Below are 21,458 nucleotides of genomic sequence, written 5' to 3' on the forward strand. Positions count from 1 at the left end.
CACAACTCAGAAACGCATGTTTCTCGAATCCGTCATGCATGTATCATGTACGGAACCCGGAATGCCATGTTGATGGAATTCATGTAAATTATATATCTATTAGGTTGAATACACTCCAGAAGTATTCTTCTGTGAAAAATGAACGAATTCGAAACTTGTGTTAGGGAAAGCTTGTGAAAATGTGTACACGAGTCTATATGAAATTATTCCTTTTATAGAGGATGAAAAATCAGTAATAGACATGGTCACAACTCAGGAATGCATGTATGTCGAATCCGTCATGCATGTAACATGTACGGAACACGGAATATCATGTTGAAGGAATCTATTCAAATTACATATCTCTAGGGTAGAATTCGCTCCAAGAGGGTTTTTCTGGGATCAAAGTGTGATTCTTGAAACTGGTGATAGGAGAAGCAACGAAGTCCAAGGAACTAATTCAAAGTGCATAAGTAACATGATTGGTGGTTGAAACATCTTTCATGCGCATGTTCACAGCTCAGAAATGCATGTTTGAGGAATCCGTGATGCATGAAACATGTTCGGAATACGGAATGCCATGGTTATGTAAACAATGTAAATTACATGTGTATTGGTGAGAAATCGCTCAAAGAGTGTTTTCTAGTGCCAAATGTCTGATTTTAGAACCTGGTGATACAAAAAACTTATGAAGTCAGAGTAAATATTTCAAAGTGTAATATACGCCTTCTTTGGTGGATGAAAGTTCACTAATCCACATGCTCACAACTCAGAAACGCATGTTTCTCGAATCCATCATGCATGTATCATGTACGGAACCCGGAATGCCATGTTGATGGAATTCATGTAAATTATATATCTATTAGGTTGAATACACTCCAGAAGTATTCTTCTGTGAAAAATGAACGAATTCCAAACTTGTGTTAGGGAAAGCTTGTGAAAATGTGTACACGAGTCTATATGAAATTATTCCTTTTATAGAGCATGAAAAATCAGTAATCCACATGGTCACAACTCAGGAATGCATGTATGTCGAATCCATCATACATGTAACAAGTACGGAACACGGAATATCATGTTGAAGGAATCTATTCAAATTACATATCTCTAGGGTAGAATTCGTTCCAAGAGGGTTTTTCTGGGATCAAAGTGTAATTCTTGAAACTGGTGATAGGAGAAGCAACGAAGTCCAAGGAACTATTTCAAAGTGCATAAATAACTTGTTTGGTGGTTGAAACATCTGTCATGTGCATGTTCACAGCTCAGAAATGCATGTTTGAGGAATCCGTGATGCATGAAACATGTTCGGAATACGGAATGCCATGGTTATGTAAACAATGTAAATTACATGTGTATTGGTGAGAATTCGCTCAAAGAGGGTTTTCTACTGCCAAATGTCCGATTTTAGAACCTGGTGATACAAAAAAATTATGAAGTCAGAGTAAATATTTCAAAGTGTAATATATGCCTTCTTTGGTGGATGAAAGTTCACTAATCCACATGCTCACAACTCAGAAACGCATGTTTCTCGAATCCGACATGCATGTATCATGTACGGAACCCGGAATGCCATGTTGATGGAATTCATGTAAATTATATATCTATTAGGTTGAATACACTCCAGAAGTATTCTTCTGTGAAAAATGAACGAATTCGAATCTTGTGTTAGGAAAGCTTGTGAAAATGTGTACACGAGTCTATATGAAATTATTCCTTTTATAGAGGATGAAAAATCAGTAATCCACATGCTCACAACTCAGGAATGCATGTATGTCGAATCCGTCATGCATGTAACATGTATGGAACACGGAATATCATGTTGAAATAATCTATTCAAATTACATATCTCTAGGGTAGAATTCGCTCCAAGAGGGTTTTTCTGGGATCAAAGTGTGATTCTTGAAACTGGTGATAGGAGAAGCAACGCAGTAAAGGAAATATTTTAAAGTGCTTAAGTAATTTGTTTAGTGGTTGAAATATCTGTCATGTGCATGTTCACAGCTCAGAAATGCCATTTGAGGAATCCGTGATGCATGAATCATGTTCGGAATACGGAATGCCATGGTTATGTAAACAATGTAAATTGCATGTGTATTGGTGAGAATTCGCTCAAAGAGTGTTTTCTACTGCCAAATGTCCGATTTTAGAACCTGGTGATACAAAAAACTTATGAAGTCAGAGTAAATATTTCAAAGTGTAATATATGCCTTCTTTGGTGGATGAAAGTTCACTAATCCACATGCTCACAACTCAGAAACGCATGTTTCTCGAATCCGTCATGCATGTATCATGTACGGAACCCGGAATGCCATGTTGATGGAATTCATGTAAATTATATATCTATTAGGTTGAATACACTCCAGAAGTATTCTTCTGTGAAAAATGAACGAATTCGAAACTTGTGTTAGGGAAAGCTTTTGAAAATGTGTACAGGAGTCTATATGAAATTATTCCTTTTATAGAGGATGAAAAATCAGTAATCCACATGCTCACAACTCAGGAATGCATGTTTGTCGAATCCGTCATGCATGTAACATGTACGGAACACGGAATGTCATGTTGAAGGAATCTACTCAAATTACATATCTCTAGGGTAGAATTCGCTCCAAAGGGTTTTTCTGGGATCAAAGTGTGATTCTTGAAACTGGTGATAGGAGAAGCAACGAAGTCCAAGGAAATATTTCAAAGTGCATAAGTAACTTGTTTGGTGGTTGAAACATCTGTCATGCGCATGTTCACAGCTCAGAAATGCATGTTTGAGGAATCCGTGATGCATGAAACATGTTCGGAATACGGAATACCATGGTTATGTAAACAATGTAAATTACATGTGTATTGGTGAGAATTCGCTCAAAGAGTGTTTTCTACTGCCAAATGTCCGATTTTAGAACCTGGTGATACAAAAAACTTATGAAGTCAGAGTAAATATTTCAAAGTGTAATATATGCCTTCTTTGGTGGATGAAAGTTCACTAATCCACATGCTCACAACTCAGAAACGCATGTTTCTCGAATCCGTCATGCATGTATCATGTACGGAACCCGGAATGCCATGTTGATGGAATTCATGTAAATTATATATCTATTAGGTTGAATACACTCCAGAAGTATTCTTCTGTGAAAAATGAACGAATTCGAAACTTGTGTTAGGGAAAGCTTTTGAAAATGTGTACAGGAGTCTATATGAAATTATTCCTTTTATAGAGGATGAAAAATCAGTTATCCACATGCTCACAACTCAGGAATGCATGTTTGTCGAATCCGTCATGCATGTAACATGTACGGAACACGGAATGTCATGTTGAAGGAATCTATTCAAATTACATATCTCTAGGGTAGAATTCGCTCCAAGAGGGTTTTTCTGGGATCAAAGTGTGATTCTTGAAACTGTTGATAGGAGAAGCAACGAAGTCCAAGGAAATATTTCAAAGTGCATAAGTAACTTGTTTGGTGGTTGAAACATCTATCATGCGCATGTTCACAGCTCAGAAATGCATGTTTGAGGAATCCGTGATGCATGAAACATGTTCGGAATACGGAATGCCATGGTTATGTAAACAATGTAAATTGCATGTGTATTGGTGAGAATTCGCTCAAAGAGTGTTTTCTACTGCCAAATGTCCGATTTTAGAACCTGGTGATACAAAAACTTATGAAGTCAGAGTAAATATTTCAAAGTGTAATATATGCCTTCTTTGGTGGATGAAAGTTCACTAATCCACATGCTCACAACTCAGAAACCCATGTTTCTCGAATCCGTCATGCATGTATCATGTACGGAACCCGGAATGCCATGTTGATAGGATTCATGTAAATTATATATCTATTAGGTTGAATACACTCCAGAAGAATTCTTCTGTGAAAAATGAACGAATTCGAAACTTGTGTTAGGGAAAGCTTGTGAAAATGTGTACAGGAGTCTATATGAAATTATTCCTTTTATAGAGGATGAAAAATCAGTTATCCACATGCTCACAACTCAGGAATGCATGTTTGTCGAATCCATCATGCATGTAACATGTACGGAACACGGAATGTCATGTTGAAGGAATCTATTCAAATTACATATCTCTAGGGTAGAATTCGCTCCAAGAGGGTTTTTCTGGGATCAAAGTGTGATTCTTGAAACTGGTGATAGGAGAAGCAACGCAGTCCAAGGAAATATTTCAAACTGGATAAATAAATTGTTTAGTGGTTGAAATATCTGTCATGTGCATGTTCATAGCTCAGAAATGCCATTTGAGGAATTCGTGATGCATGAATCATGTTCGGAATACGGAATGCCATGGTTATGTAAACAATGTAAATTTCATGTGTATTGGTGAGAATTCGCTCAAAGAGTGTTTTCTACTGCCAAATGTCCGATTTTAGAACCTGGTGATACAAAAAACTTATGAAGTCAGAGTAAATATTTCAAAGTGTAATATATGCCTTCTTTGGTGGATGAAAGTTCACTAATCCACATGCTCACAACTCAGAAACGCATGTTTCTCGAATCCGTCATGCATGTATCATGTACGGAACCCGGAATGCCATGTTGATACAATTCATGTAAATTAAATATCTATTAGGTTGAATACACTCCAGAAGTATTCATCTGTGAAAAATGAACGAATTCGAAACTTGTGTTAGGGAAAGCATGTGAAAATGTGTACACGAGTCTATATGAAATTATTCTTCTTATAGACGATGAAAAATCAGTAATCCACATGCTCACAACTCAGGAATGCATGTTTGTCGAATCCGTCATGCATGTAACATGTACGGAACACGGAATATCATGTTGAAGGAATTTATTCAAATTACATATCTCTAGGGTAGAATTCGCTGCAAGAGGGTTTTTCTGGGATCAAAGTGTGATTCCTGAAACTGGTGATAGGAGAAGCAACGAAGTCCAAGGAACTATTTCAAAGTGCATAAGTAACTTGTTTGGTGGTTGAAATATATGTCATGCGCATGTTCACAGCTCAGAAATGCATGTTTGAGGAGTCCGTGATGCATGAATCATGTTCGGAATACGGAATGCCATGGTTATGTAAACAATGTAAATTACATGTGTATTGGTGAGAATTCGCTCAAAGAGTGTTTTCTACTGCCAAATGTCCGATTTTAGAACCTGGTGATACAAAAACTTATGAAGTCAGAGTAAATATTTCAAAGTGTAATATATGCCTTCTTTGGTGGATGAAAGTTCACTAATCCACATGCTCACAACTCAGAAACCCATGTTTCTCGAATCCGTCATGCATGTATCATGTACGGAACCCGGAATGCCATGTTGATAGGATTCATGTAAATTAAATATCTATTAGGTTGAATACACTCCAGAAGAATTCTTCTGTGAAAAATGAACGAATTCGAAACTTGTGTTAGGGAAAGCTTGTGAAAATGTGTACAGGAGTCTATATGAAATTATTCCTTTTATAGAGGATGAAAAATCACTTATCCACATGCTCACAACTCAGGAATGCATGTTTGTCGAATCCATCATGCATGTAACATGTACGGAACACGGAATGTCATGTTGAAGGAATCTATTCAAATTACATATCTCTAGGGTAGAATTCGCTCCAAGAGGGTTTTTCTGGGATCAAAGTGTGATTCTTGAAACTGGTGATAGGAGAAGCAACGAAGTCCAAGGAACTATTTCAAAGTGGATAAGTAACTTTTTTGGTGGTTGAAACATCTGTCATGCGCATGTTCACAGCTCAGAAATGCATGTTTGAGGAATCTGTGATGCATGAAACTTGTTCGGAATACGGAATGCCATGGTTATGTAAACAATGTAAATTACATGTGTATTGGTGAGAAATCGCTCAAAGAGTGTTTTCTACTGCCAAATGTCCGATTTTAGAACCTGGTGATACAAAAAACTTATGAAGTAAGAGTAAATATTTCAAAGTGTAATATACGCCTTCTTTGGTGGATGAAAGTTCACTAATCCACATGCTCACAACTGAGAAACGCATGTTTCTCGAATCCATCATGCATGTATCATGTACGGAACCCGGAATGCCATGTTGATGGAATTCATGTAAATTATATATCTATTAGGTTGAATACACTCCAGAAGTATTCTTCTGTGAAAAATGAACGAATTCGAAACTTGTGTTAGGGAAAGCTTGTGAAAATGTGTACACGAGTCTATATGAAATTATTCCTTTTATAGAGCATGAAAAATCAGTAATCCACATGGTCACAACTCAGGAATGCATGTATGTCGAATCCATCATACATGTAACAAGTACGGAACACGGAATATCATGTTGAAGGAATCTATTAAAATTACATATCTCTAGGGTAGAATTCGTTCCAAGAGGGTTTTTCTGGGATCAAAGTGTGATTCTTGAAACTGGTGATAGGAGAAGCAACGAAGTCCAAGGAACTATTTCAAAGTGCATAAGTAACTTGTTTGGTGGTTGAAACATCTGTCATGCGCATGTTCACAGCTCAGAAATGCATGTTTGAGGAATCCGTGATGCATGAAACATGTTCGGAATACGGAATGCCATGGTTATGCAAACAATGTAAATTACATGTGTATTGGTGAGAATTCGCTCAAAGAGTGTTTTCTACTGCCAAATGTCCGATTTTAGAACCTGGTGATACAAAAACTTATGAAGTCAGAGTAAATATTTCAAAGTGTAATATATGCCTTCTTTGGTGGATGAAAGTTCACTAATCCACATGCTCACAACTCAGAAACGCATGTTTCTCGAATCCGTCATGCATGTATCATGTACAGAACCCGGAATGCCATGTTGATAGGATTCATGTAAATTAAATATCTATTAGGTTGTATACACTCCAGAAGAATTCTTCTGTGAAAAATGAACGAATTCGAAACTTGTGTTAGGGAAAGCTTGTGAAAATGTGTACACGAGTCTATATGAAATTATTCCTTTTATAGAGGATGAAAAATCAGTAATCCACATGCTCACAACTCAGGAACGCATGTTTGTCGAATCCGTCATGCATGAAACATGTACGGAACACGGAATGTCATGTTGAAGGAATCTATTAAAATTACATATCTCTAGGGTAGAATTCACTCCAAGAGGGTTTTTCTGGGATCAAAGTGTGATTCTTGAAACTGGTGATAGGAGAAGCAACGAAGTCCAAGGAACTATTTCAAAGTGCATAAGTAACTGGTTTGGTGGTTGAAACATCTGTCATGCGCATGTTCACAGCTCAGAAATGCATGATTGAGGAATCCGTGATGCATGAAACATGTTCGGAATACGGAATGCCATGGTTATGCAAACAATGAAAATTACATGTGTAATGGTGAGAATTCGCTCAAAGAGTGTTTTCTACTGCCAAATGTCCGATTTTAGAACCTGGTGATACAAAAAACTTATGAAGTCAGAGTAAATATTTCAAAGTATAATATATGCCTTCTTTGGTGGATGAAAGTTCACTAATCCACATGCTCACAACTCAGAAACGCATGTTTCTCGAATCCATCATGCATGTATCATGTACGGAACCCGGAATGCCATGTTGATAGAATTCATGTAAATTAAATATATATTAGGTTGAATACACTCCAGAAGTATTCTTCTGTGAAAAATGAATGAATTCGAAACTTGTGTTAGGGAAAGCTAGTGAAAATGTGTACACAAGTCTTTATGAAATTATTCCTTTTATAGAGGATGAAAAATCAGTAATCCACATGCTCACAACTCAGGAACGCATATTTGTCGAATCCGTCATGCATGTAACATGTACGGAACACGGAATGTCATGTTGAAGGACTCTATTCAAATTACATATCTCTAGGGTAGAATTCACTCCAAGAGGGTTTTTCTGGGATCAAAGTGTGATTCTTGAAACTGGTGATAGGAGAAGCAACGAAGTCCATGGAAGTATTACAAAGTGCATAAGTAACTTGTTTGGTGGTTGAAACATCTGTCATGTGCATGTTCACAGCTCAGAAATGCATGCTTGATGAATCCGTGATGCATGAAACATGTTCGGAATACGGAATGCCATGGTTATGTAAACAAAGTAAATTACATGTGTATTGGTGAGAATTCGCTCAAAGAGTGTTTTCTACTGCCAAATGTCCGATTTTAGAACCTGGTGATAAAAAAACTTATGAAGTCAGAGTAAATATTTCAAAGTGCTATATATGCCTTCTTTGGTGGATGAAAGTTCACTAATCCACATGCTCACAACTCAGAAACGCATGTTTCTCGAATCCATCATGCATGTATCATGTACGGAACCCGGAATGCCATGTTGATGGAATTCATGTAAATTATATATCTATTAGGTTGAATACACTCCAGAAGTATTCTTCTGTGAAAAATGAACGAATTCGAAACTTGTGTTAGGGAAAGCTTGTGAAAATGTGTACACGAGTCTATATGAAATTATTCCTTTTATAGAGGATGAAAAATCAGTAATCCACATGGTCACAACTCAGGAATGCATGCATGTCGAATCCGTCATGCATGAAACATGTACGGAACACGGAATGTCATGTTGAAGGAATCTATTCAAATTACATATCTCTAGGGTAGAATTCGCTCCAAGAGGGTTTTTCTGGGATCAAAGTGTGATTCTTGAAACTGGTGATAGGAGAAGCAACGAAGTCCAAGGAACTATTTCAAAGTGCATAAGTAACTTGTTTGGTGGTTGAAACATCTGTCATGCGCATGTTCACAGCTCAGAAATGCATGTTTGAGGAATCCGTGATGCATGAAACATGTTCGGAATACGGAATGCCATGGTGATGTAAACAATGTAAATTACATGTGTATTGGTGAGAATTCGCTCAAAGAGTGTTTTCTACTGCCAAATGTCCGATTTTAGAACCTGGTGATACAAAAAACTTATGAAGTCAGAGTAAATATTTCAAAGTGTAATATATGCCTTCTTTGGTGGATGAAAGTTCACTAATCCACATGCTCACAACTCAGAAACGCATGTTTCTCGAATCCGTCATGCATGTATCATGTACGGAACCCGGAATGCCATGTTGATGGAATTCATGTAAATTATATATCTATTAGGTTGAATACACTCCAGAAGTATTCTTCTGTGAAAAATGAACGAATTCGAAACTTGTGTTAGGGAAAGCTTGTGAAAATGTGTACACGAGTCTATATGAAATTATTCCTTTTATAGAGGATGAAAAATCAGTAGTAGACATGGTCACAACTCAGGAATGCATGTATGTCGAATCCGTCATGAATGTTACATGTACGGAACACGGAATATCATGTTGAAGGAATCTATTCAAATTACATATCTCTAGGGTAGAATTCGCTCCAAGAGGGTTTTTCTGGGATCAAAGTGTGATTCTTGAAACTGGTGATAGGAGAAGCAACGAAGTCCAAGGAACTATTTCAAAGTGCATAAGTAACTTGTTTGGTGGTTGAAACATCTGTCATGCGCATGTTCACAGCTCAGAAATGCATGTTTGAGGAATCCGTGATGCATGAAACATGTTCGGAATACGGAATGCCATGGTTATGTAAACAATGTAAATTACATGTGTATTGGTGAGAATTCGCTCAAAGAGTGTTTTCTACTGCCAAATGTCCGATTATAGAACCTGGTGATACAAAAAACCTATGAAGTCAGAGTAAATATTTCAAAGTGTAATATATGCCTTCTTTGGTTGATGAAAGTTCACTAATCTACATGCTCACAACTCAGAAACGCATGTTTCTCAAATCCGTCATGCATGTATCATGTACGGAACCCGGAATGCCATGTTGATGGAATTCATGTAAATTATATATCTATTAGGTTGAATACACTCCTGAAGTATTCTTCTGTGAAAAATGAATGAATTCGAAACTTGTGTTAGGGAAAGTTTGTGAAAATGTGTACACGAGTCTATATGAAATTATTCCTTTTATAGAGGATGAAAATTCAGTAATCCACATGCCCACAACTCAGGAACGCATGTTTGTCGAATCCGTCATGCATGAAACATGTACGGAACACGGAATGTCATGTTGAAGGAATCTATTAAAATTACATATCTCTAGGGTAGAATTCACTCCAAGAGGGTTTTTCTGGGATCAAAGTGTGATTCTTGAAACTGGTGATAGGAGAAGCAACGAAGTCCAAGGAACTATTTCAAAGTGCATAAGTAACTGGTTTGGTGGTTGAAACATCTGTCATGCGCATGTTCACAGCTCAGAAATGCATGATTGAGGAATCCGTGATGCATGAAACATGTTCGGAATACGGAATGCCATGGTTATGCAAACAATGTAAATTACATGTGTAATGGTGAGAATTCGCTCAAAGAGTGTTTTCTACTGCCAAATGTCCGATTTTAGAACCTGGTGATACAAAAAACTTATGAAGTCAGAGTAAATATTTGAAAGTATAATATATGCCTTCTTTGGTGGATGAAAGTTCACTAATCCACATGCTCACAACTCAGAAACGCATGTTTCTCGAATCCATCATGCATGTATCATGTACGGAACCCGGAATGCCATGTTGATAGAATTCATGTAAATTAAATATATATTATTTTGAATACACTCCAGAAGTATTCTTCAGTGAAAAATGAATGAATTCGAAACTTGTGTTAGGGAAAGCTAGTGAAAATGTGTACACGAGTCTTTATGAAATTATTCCTTTTATAGAGGATGAAAAATCAGTAATCCACATGCTCACAACTCAGGAACGCATATTTGTCGAATCCGTCATGCATGTAACATGTACGGAACACGGAATGTCATGTTGAAGGACTCTATTCAAATTACATATCTCTAGGGTAGAATTCACTCCAAGAGGGTTTTTCTGGGATCAAAGTGTGATTCTTGAAACTGGTGATAGGAGAAGCAACGAAGTCCATGGAAGTATTACAAAGTGCATAAGTAACTTGTTTGGTGGTTGAAACATCTGTCATGTGCATGTTCACAGCTCAGAAATGCATGCTTGATGAATCCGTGATGCATGAAACATGTTCGGAATACGGAATGCCATGGTTATGTAAACAAAGTAAATTACATGTGTATTGGTGAGAATTCGCTCAAAGAGTGTTTTCTACTGCCAAATGTCCGATTTTAGAACCTGGTGATAAAAAAACTTATGAAGTCAAAGTAAATATTTCAAAGTGCAATATATGCCTTCTTTGGTGGATGAAAGTTCACTATTCCACATGCTCACAACTCAGAAACGCATGTTTCTCGAATCCATCATGCATGTATCATGTACGGAACCCGGAATGCCATGTTGATGGAATTCATGTAAATTATATATCTATTAGGTTGAATACACTCCAGAAGTATTCTTCTGTGAAAAATGAACGAATTCGAAACTTGTGTTAGGGAAAGCTTGTGAAAATGTGTACACGAGTCTATATGAAATTATTCCTTTTATAGAGCATGAAAAATCAGTAATCCACATGGTCACAACTCAGGAATGCATGCATGTCGAATCCGTCATGCATGAAACATGTACGGAACACGGAATGTCATGTTGAAGGAATCTATTCAAATTACATATCTCTAGGGTAGAATTCGCTCCAAGAGGGTTTTACTGGGATCAAAGTGTGATTCTTGAAACTGGTGATAGGAGAAGCAACGAAGTCCAAGGAACTATTTCAAAGTGCATAAGTAACTTGTTTGGTGGTTGAAACATCTGTCATGCGCATGTTCACAGCTCAGAAATGCATGTTTGAGGAATCCGTGATGCATGAAACATGTTCGGAATACGGAATGCCATGGTGATGTAAACAATGTAAATTACATGTGTATTGGTGAGAATTCGCTCAAAGAGTGTTTTCTACTGCCAAATGTCCGATTTTAGAACCTGGTGATACAAAAAACTTATGAAGTCAGAGTAAATATTTCAAAGTGTAATATATGCCTTCTTTGGTGGATGAAAGTTCACTAATCCACATGCTCACAACTCAGAAACGCATGTTTCTCGAATCCGTCATGCATGTATCATGTACGGAACCCGGAATGCCATGTTGATGGAATTCATGTAAATTATATATCTATTAGGTTGAATACACTCCAGAAGTATTCTTCTGTGAAAAATGAACGAATTCGAAACTTGTGTTAGGGAAAGCTTGTGAAAATGTGTACACGAGTCTATATGAAATTATTCCTTTTATAGAGGATGAAAAATCAGTAGTAGACATGTTCACAACTCAGGAATGCATGTATGTCGAATCCGTCATGCATGTTACATGTACGGAACACGGAATATCATGTTGAAGGAATCTATTCAAATTACATATCTCTAGGGTAGAATTCGCTCCAAGAGGGTTTTTCTGGGATCAAAGTGTGATTCTTGAAACTGGTGATAGGAGAAGCAACGAAGTCCAAGGAACTATTTCAAAGTGCATAAGTAACTTGTTTGGTGGTTGAAACATCTGTCATGCGCATGTTCACAGCTCAGAAATGCATGTTTGAGGAATCCGTGATGCATGAAACATGTTCGGAATACGGAATGCCATGGTTATGTAAACAATGTAAATTACATGTGTATTGGTGAGAATTCGCTCAAAGAGTGTTTTCTACTGCCAAATGTCCGATTATAGAACCTGGTGATACAAAAAACCTATGAAGTCAGAGTAAATATTTCAAAGTGTAATATATGCCTTCTTTGGTTGATGAAAGTTCACTAATCTACATGCTCACAACTCAGAAACGCATGTTTCTCAAATCCGTCATGCATGTATCATGTACGGAACCCGGAATGCCATGTTGATGGAATTCATGTAAATTATATATCTATTAGGTTGAATACACTCCTGAAGTATTCTTCTGTGAAAAATGAATGAATTCGAAAGTTGTGTTAGGGAAAGTTTGTGAAAATGTGTACACGAGTCTATATGAAATTATTCCTTTTATAGAGGATGAAAAATCAGTAATCCACATGCCCACAACTCAGGAATGCATGTTTGTCGAATCCGTCATGCATGTAACATGTACGGAACACGGAATATCATGTTGAAGGAATCTATTCAAATTACATATCTCTAGGGTAGAATTCGCTCCAAGAGGGATTTTCTGGGATCAAAGTGTGATTCTTGAAACTGGTGATAGGAGAAGCAACGAAGTCCAAGGAACAATTTCAAAGTGCATAAGTAACTTGTTTGGTGGTTGAAACAGCTGTCATGCGCATGTTCACAGCTCAGAAATGCATGTTTGAGGAATCCGTGATGCATGAAACATGTTCGGAATACGGAATGCCATGGTGATGTAAACAATGTAAATTACATGTGTATTGGTGAGAATTCGCTCAAAGAGTGTTTTCTACTGCCAAATGTCCGATTTTAGAACCTGGTGATACAAAAAACTTATGAAGTCAGAGTAAATATTTCAAAGTGTAATATATGCCTTCTTTGGTGGATGAAAGTTCACTAATCCACATGCTCACAACTCAGAAACGCATGTTTCTCGAATCCGTCATGCATGTATCATGTACGGAACCCGGAATGCCATGTTGATGGAATTCATGTAAATTATATATCTATTAGGTTGAATACACTCCAGAAGTATTCTTCTGTGAAAAATGAACGAATTCGAAACTTGTGTTAGGGAAAGCTTGTGAAAATGTGTACACGAGTCTATATGAAATTATTCCTTTTATAGAGGATGAAAAATCTGTAATCCACATGCTCACAACTCAGGAATGCATGTTTGTCGAATCCGTCATGCATGTAACATGTACGGAACACGGAATATCATGTTGAAGGAATCTATTCAAATTACATTTCTCTAGGGTAGAATTCGCTCCAAGAGGGTTTTTCTGGGATCAAAGTGTGATTCTTGAAACTGGTGATAGGAGAAGCAACGAAGTCCAAGGAACTATTTCAAAGTGCATAAGTAACTTGTTTGGTGGTTGAAACATCTGTCATGCGCATGTTCACAGCTCAGAAATGCATGTTTGAGGAATCCGTGATGCATGAAACATGTTCGGAATACGGAATGCCATGGTTATGTAAACAATGTAAATTACATGTGTATTGGTGAGAATTCGCTCAAAGAGTGTTTTCTACTGCCAAATGTCCGATTATAGAACCTGGTGATACAAAAAACCTATGAAGTCAGAGTAAATATTTCAAAGTGTAATATATGCCTTCTTTGGTTGATGAAAGTTCACTAATCTACATGCTCACAACTCAGAAACACATGTTTCTCAAATCCGTCATGCATGTATCATGTACGGAACCCGGAATGCCATGTTGACGGAATTCATGTAAATTATATATCTATTAGGTTGAATACACTCCTGAAGTATTCTTTTTTGAAAAATGAATGAATTTGAAACTTGTGTTTGGGAAAGTTTGTGAAAATGTGTACACGAGTCTATATGAAATTATTCCTTTTATAGAGGATGAAAAATCAGTAATCCACATGCCCACAACTCAGGAATGCATGTTTGTCGAATCCGTCATGCATGTAACATGTACGGAACACGGAATATCATGTTGAAGGAATCTATTCAAATTACATATCTCTAGGGTAGAATTCGCTCCAAGAGGGTTTTTCTGGGATCAAAGTGTGATTCTTGAAACTGGTGATAGGAGAAGCAACGCAGTCCAAGGAACTATTTCAAAGTGCATAAGTAACTTGTTTGGTGGTTGAAACATCTGTCATGCGCATGTTCACAGCTCAGAAATGCATGTTTGAGGAATCCGTGATGCATGAAACATGTTCGGAATACGGAATGCCATGGTTATGTAAACAATGTAAATTACATGTGTATTGGTGAGAATTCGCTCAAAGAGTGTTTTCTACTGCCAAATGTCCGATTTTAGAACCTGGTGATACAAAAAAACTATGAAGTCAGAGTAAATATTTCAAAGTGTAATATATGCCTTCTTTGGTGGATGAAAGATCACTAATCCACATGCTCACAACTCAGAAACGCATGTTTCTCGAATCCGTCATGCATGTATCATGTACGGAACCCGGAATGCCATGTTGATGGAATTCATGTAAATTATATATCTATTAGGTTGAATACACTCCAGAAGTATTCTTCTGTGAAAAATGAACGAATTCGAAACTTGTGTTAGGGAAAGCTTGTGAAAATGTGTACACGAGTCTATATGAAATTATTCCTTTTATAGAGGATGAAAAATCAGTAATCCACATGCTCACAACTCAGGAATGCATGTTTGTCGAATCCGTCATGCATGTAACATGTACGGAACACGGAATATCATGTTGAAGGAATCTATTCAAATTACATATCTCTAGGGTAGAATTCGCTCCAAGAGGGTTTTTCTGGGATCAAAGTGTGATTCTTGAAACTGGTGATAGGAGAAGCAACGAAGTCCAAGGAAATATTTCAAAGTGCATAAGTAACTTGTTTGGTGGTTGAAACATCTGTCATGCGCATGTTCACAGCTCAGAAATGCATGTTTGAGGAATCCGTGATGCATGAAACATGTTCGGAATACGGAATGCCATGGTTATGTAAACAATGTAAATTACATGTGTATTGGTGAGAAATCGCTCAAAGAGTGTTTTCTACTGCCAAATGTCCGATTTTAGAACCTGGTGATACAAAAAACTTATGAAGTCAGAGTAAATATTTCAAAGTGTAATATACGCCTTCTTTGGTGGATGAAAGTTCACTAATCCACATGCTCACAACTGAGAAACGCATGTTTCTCGAATCCATCATGCATGTATCATGTACGGAACCCGGAATGCCATGTTGATGGAATTCATGTAAATTATATATCTATTAGGTTGAATACACTCCAGAAGTATTCTTCTGTGAAAAATGAACGAATTCGAAACTTGTGTTAGGGAAAGCTTGTGAAAATGTGTACACGAGTCTATATGAAATTATTCCTTTTATAGAGCATGAAAAATCAGTAATCCACATGGTCACAACTCAGGAATGCATGTATGTCGAATCCATCATACATGTAACAAGTACGGAACACGGAATATCATGTTGAAGGAATCTATTCAAATTACATATCTCTAGGGTAGAATTCGTTCCAAGAGGGTTTTTCTGGGATCAAAGTGTGATTCTTGAAACTGGTGATAGGAGAAGCAACGAAGTCCAAGGAACAATTTCAAAGTGCATAAGTAACTTGTTTGGTGGTTGAAACATCTGTCATGTGCATGTTCACAGCTCAGAAATGCATGTTTGAGGAATCCGTGATGCATGAAACATGTTCGGAATACGGAATGCCATGGTTATGCAAACAATGTAAATTACATGTGTATTGGTGAGAATTCGCTCAAAGAGTGTTTTCTACTGCCAAATGTCCGATTTTAGAACCTGGTGATACAAAAACTTATGAAGTCAGAGTAAATATTTCAAAGTGTAATATATGCCTTCTTTGGTGGATGAAAGTTCACTAATCCACATGCTCACAACTCAGAAACCCATGTTTCTCGAATCCGTCATGCATGTATCATGTACGGAACCCGGAATGCCATGTTGATAGGATTCATGTAAATTAAATATCTATTAGGTTGTATACACTCCAGAAGAATTCTTCTGTGAAAAATGAACGAATTCGAAACTTGTGTTAGGGAAAGCTTGTGAAAATGTGTACACGAGTCTATATGAAATTATTCCTTTTATAGAGGATGAAAAATCAGTAATCCACATGCTCACAACTCAGGAACGCATGTTTGTCGAATCCGTCATGCATGAAACATGTACGGAACACGGAATGTCATGTTGAAGGACTCTATTCAAATTACATATCTCTAGGGTAGAATTCACTCCAAGAGGGTTTTTCTGGGATCAAAGTGTGATTCTTGAAACTGGTGATAGGAGAAGCAACGAAGTCCAAGGAACTAATTCAAAGTGCATAAGTAACATGTTTGGTGGTTGAAACATCTGTCATGCGCATGTTCACAGCTCAGAAATGCATGCTTGATGAATCCGTGATGCATGAAACATGTTCGGAATACGGAATGCCATGGTTATGTAAACAAAGTAAATTACATGTGTATTGGTGAGAATTCGCTCAAAGAGTGTTTTCTACTGCCAAATGCCCGATTTTAGAACCTGGTGATAAAAAAACTTATGAAGTCAGAGTGAATATTTCAAAGTGTAATATATGCCTTCTTTGGTGTATGAAAGATCACTAATCCACATGCTCACAACTCAGAAACGCATGTTTCTCGAATCCGTCATGCATGTATCATGTACGGAACCCGGAATGCCATGTTGATGGAATTCATGTAAATTATATATCTATTAGGTTGAATACACTCCAGAAGTATTCTTCTGTGAAAAATGAACGAATTCGAAACTTGTGTTAGGGAAAGCTTGTGAAAATGTGTACACGAGTCTATATGAAATTATTCCTTTTATAGAGGATGAAAAATCAGTAATCCACATGCTCACAACTCAGGAATGCATGTTTGTCGAATCCGTCATGCATGTAACAAGTACGGAACACGGAATATCATGTTGAAGGAATCTATTCAAATTACATATCTCTAGGGTAGAATTCGTTCCAAGAGGGTTTTTCTGGGATCAAAGTGTGATTCTTGAAACTGGTGATAGGAGAAGCAACGAAGTCCATGGAACTATTTCAAAGTGCATAAGTAACTGGTTTGGTGGTTGAAACATCTGTCATGCGCATGTTCACAGCTCAGAAATGCATGTTTGAGGAATCCGTGATGCATGAAACATGTTCGGAATACGGAATGCCATGGTTATGCAAACAATGTAAATTACATGTGTATTGGTGAGAATTCGCTCAAAGAGTGTTTTCTACTGCCAAATGTCCGATTTTAGAACCTGGTGATACAAAAAACTTATGAAGTCAGAGTAAATATTTCAAAGTATAATATATGCCTTCTTTGGTGGATGAAAGTTCACTAATTAACATGCTCACAACTCAGAAACGCATGTTTCTCGAATCCATCATGCATGTATCATGTACGGAACCCGGAATGCCATGTTGATAGAATTCATGTAAATTAAATATATATTAGGTTGAATACACTCCAGAAGTATTCTTCTGTGAAAAATGAATGAATTCGAAACTTGTGTTAGGGAAAGCTAGTGAAAATGTGTACACGAGTCTTTATGAAATTATTCCTTTTATAGAGGATGAAAAATCAGTAATCTACATGCTCACAACTCAGGAATGCATGTTTGTCGAATCCGTCATGCATGTAACATGTACGGAACACGGAATATCATGATGAAGGAATCTATTCAAATTACATATCTCTAGGGTAGAATTCACTCCAAAAGGGTTTTCCTGTGATCAAAGTGTGATTCTTGAAACTGGTGATAGGAGAAGCAACGCAGTCCAAGGAACTATTTCAAAGTGCATAAGTAACTTGTTTGGTGGTTGAAACATCTGTCATGCGCATGTTCACAGCTCAGAAATGCATGTTTGAGGAATCCGTGATGCATGAAACATGTTCGGAATACGGAATGCCATGGTGATGTAAACAATGTAAATTACATGTGTATTGGTGAGAATTCGCTCAAAGAGTGTTTTCTACTGCCAAATGTCCGATTTTAGAACCTGGTGATACAAAAAACTTATGAAGTCAGAGTAAATATTTCAAAGTGTAATATATGCCTTCTTTGGTGGATGAAAGATCACTAATCCACATGCTCACAACTCAGAAACGCATGTTTCTCGAATCCATCATGCATGTATCATGTACGGAACCCGGAATGCCATGTTGATAGAATTCATGTAAATTAAATATCTATTAGGTTGAATACACACCAGAAGATTTCTTCTGTGAAAAATGAACGAATTCGTAACTTGTGTTAGGGAAAGCTTGTGAAAATGTGTACACGAGTCTATATGAAATTATTCCTTTTATAGAGGATGAAAAATCAGTAATCCACATGCTCACAACTCAGGAACGCATATTTGTCGAATCCGTCATGCATGTAACATGTACGGAACACGGAATGTCATGTTGAAGGACTCTATTCAAATTACATATCTCTAGGGTAGAATTCACTCCAAGAGGGTTTTTCTGGGATCAAAGTGTGATTCTTGAAACTGGTGATAGGAGAAGCAACGAAGTCCATGGAAGTATTACAAAGTGCATAAGTAACTTGTTTGGTGGTTGAAACATCTGTCATGCGCATGTTCACAGCTCAGAAATGCATGCTTGATGAATCCGTGATGCATGAAACATGTTCGGAATACGGAATGCCATGGTTATGTAAACAAAGTAAATTACATGTGTATTGGTGAGAATTCGCTCAAAGAGTGTTTTCTACTGCCAAATGTCCGATTTTAAAACCTGGTGATAAAAAAACTTATGAAGTCAGAGTAAATATTTCAAAGTGCAATATATGCCTTCTTTGGTGGATGAAAGTTCACTAATCCACATGCTCACAACTCAGAAACGCATGTTTCTCGAATCCGTCATGCATGTATCATGTACGGAACCCGGAATGCCATGTTGATGGAATTCATGTAAATTATATATCTATTAGGTTGAATACACTCCAGAAGTATTCTTCTGTGAAAAATGAACGAATTCGAAACTTGTGTTAGGGAAAGCTTGTGAAAATGTGTACACGAGTCTATATGAAATTATTCCTTTTATAGAGCATGAAAAATCAGTAATCCACATGGTCACAACTCAGGAATGCATGCATGTCGAATCCGTCATGCATGAAACATGTACGGAACACGGAATGTCATGTTGAAGGAATCTATTCAAATTACATATCTCTAGGGTAGAATTCGCTCCAAGAGGGTTTTTCTGGGATCAAAGTGTGATTCTTGAAACTGGTGATAGGAGAAGCAACGAAGTCCAAGGAACTATTTCAAAGTGCATAAGTAACTTGTTTGGTGGTTGAAACATCTGTCATGCGCATTTTCACAGCTCAGAAATGCATGTTTGAGGAATCCGTGATGCATTAATCATGTTCGGAATACGGAATGCCATGGTGATGTAAACAATGTAAATTACATGTGTATTGGTGAGAATTCGCTCACAGAGTGTTTTCTACTGCCAAATGTCCGATTTTAGAACCTGGTGATACAAAAAACTTATGAAGTCAGAGTAAATATTTCAAAGTGTAATATATGCCTTCTTTGGTTGATGAAAGTTCACTAATCCACATGCTCACAACTCAGAAACGCATGTTTCTCGAATCCGTCATGCATGTATCATGTACGGAACCCGGAATGCCATGTTGATGGAATTCATGTAAATTATATATCTATTAGGTTGAATACACTCCAGAAGTATTCTTCTGTGAAAAATGAACGAATTCGAAACTTGTGTTAGGGAAAGCTTGTGAAAATGTGTACACGAGTCTATATGAAATTATTCCTTTTATAGAGGATGAAAAATCAGTAGTAGACATGGTCACAACTCAGGAATTCATGTATGTCGAATCCGTCATGCATGTTACATGTACGGAACACGGAATATCATGTTGAAGGAATCTATTCAAATTACATATCTCTAGGGTAGAATTCGCTCCAAGAGGGTTTTTCTGGGATCAAAGTGTGATTCTTCAAACTGGTGATAGGAGAAGCAACGAAGTCCAATTAACTATTTCAAAGTGCATAAGTAACTTGTTTGGTGGTTGAAACATCTGTCATGGGCATGTTCACAGCTCAGAAATGCATGTTTGAAGAATCCGTGATGCATGAAACATGTTCGGAATACGGAATGCCATGGTTATGAAAACAATGTAAATTACATGTGTATTGGTGAGAATTCACTCAAAGAGTGTTTTCTACTGTCAAATGTCCGATTTTAGAACCCGGTGATACAAAAAACTTATGAAGTCAGATTAAATATTTCAAAGTGTAATATATGCCTTCTTTGGTGGATGAAAGATCACTAATCCACATGCTCACAACTCAGAAACGCATGTTTCTCGAATCCGTCATGCATGTATCATGTACGGAACCCGGAATGCCATGTTGATGGAATTCATGTAAATTATATATCTATTAGGTTGAATACACTCCAGAAGTATTCTTCTGTGAAAAATGAACGAATTCGAAACTTGTGTTAGGGAAAGCTTGTGAAAATGTGTACACGAGTCTATATGAAATTATTCCTTTTATAGAGGATGAAAAATCAGTAATCCACATGCTCACAACTCAGGAATGCATGTTTGTCGAATCCGTCATGCATGTAACATGTACGGAACACGGAATATCATGTTGAAGGAATCTATTCAAATTACATATCTCTAGGGTAGAATTCGCTCCAAGAGGGTTTTTCTGGGATCAAAGTGTGATTCTTGAAACTGGTGATAGGAGAAGCAACGAAGTCCAAGGAACTATTTCAAAGTGCATAAGTAACTTGTTTGGTGGTTGAAACATCTGTCATGCGCATGTTCACAGCTCAGAAATGCATGTTTGAGGAATCCGTGATGCATGAAACATGTTCGGAATACGGAATGCCATAGTTATGTAAACAATGTAAATTACATGTGTATTGGTGAGAATTCGCTCAAAGAGTGTTTTCTACTGCCAAATGTCCGATTATAGAACCTGGTGATACAAAAAACTTATGAAGTCAGAGTAAATATTTCAAAGTG

The sequence above is a fragment of the Vicugna pacos genome, unplaced genomic scaffold (assembly GCF_048564905.1).
Source record: "Vicugna pacos unplaced genomic scaffold, VicPac4 scaffold_20, whole genome shotgun sequence".
NCBI classification, from domain to species: domain Eukaryota; kingdom Metazoa; phylum Chordata; class Mammalia; order Artiodactyla; family Camelidae; genus Vicugna; species Vicugna pacos.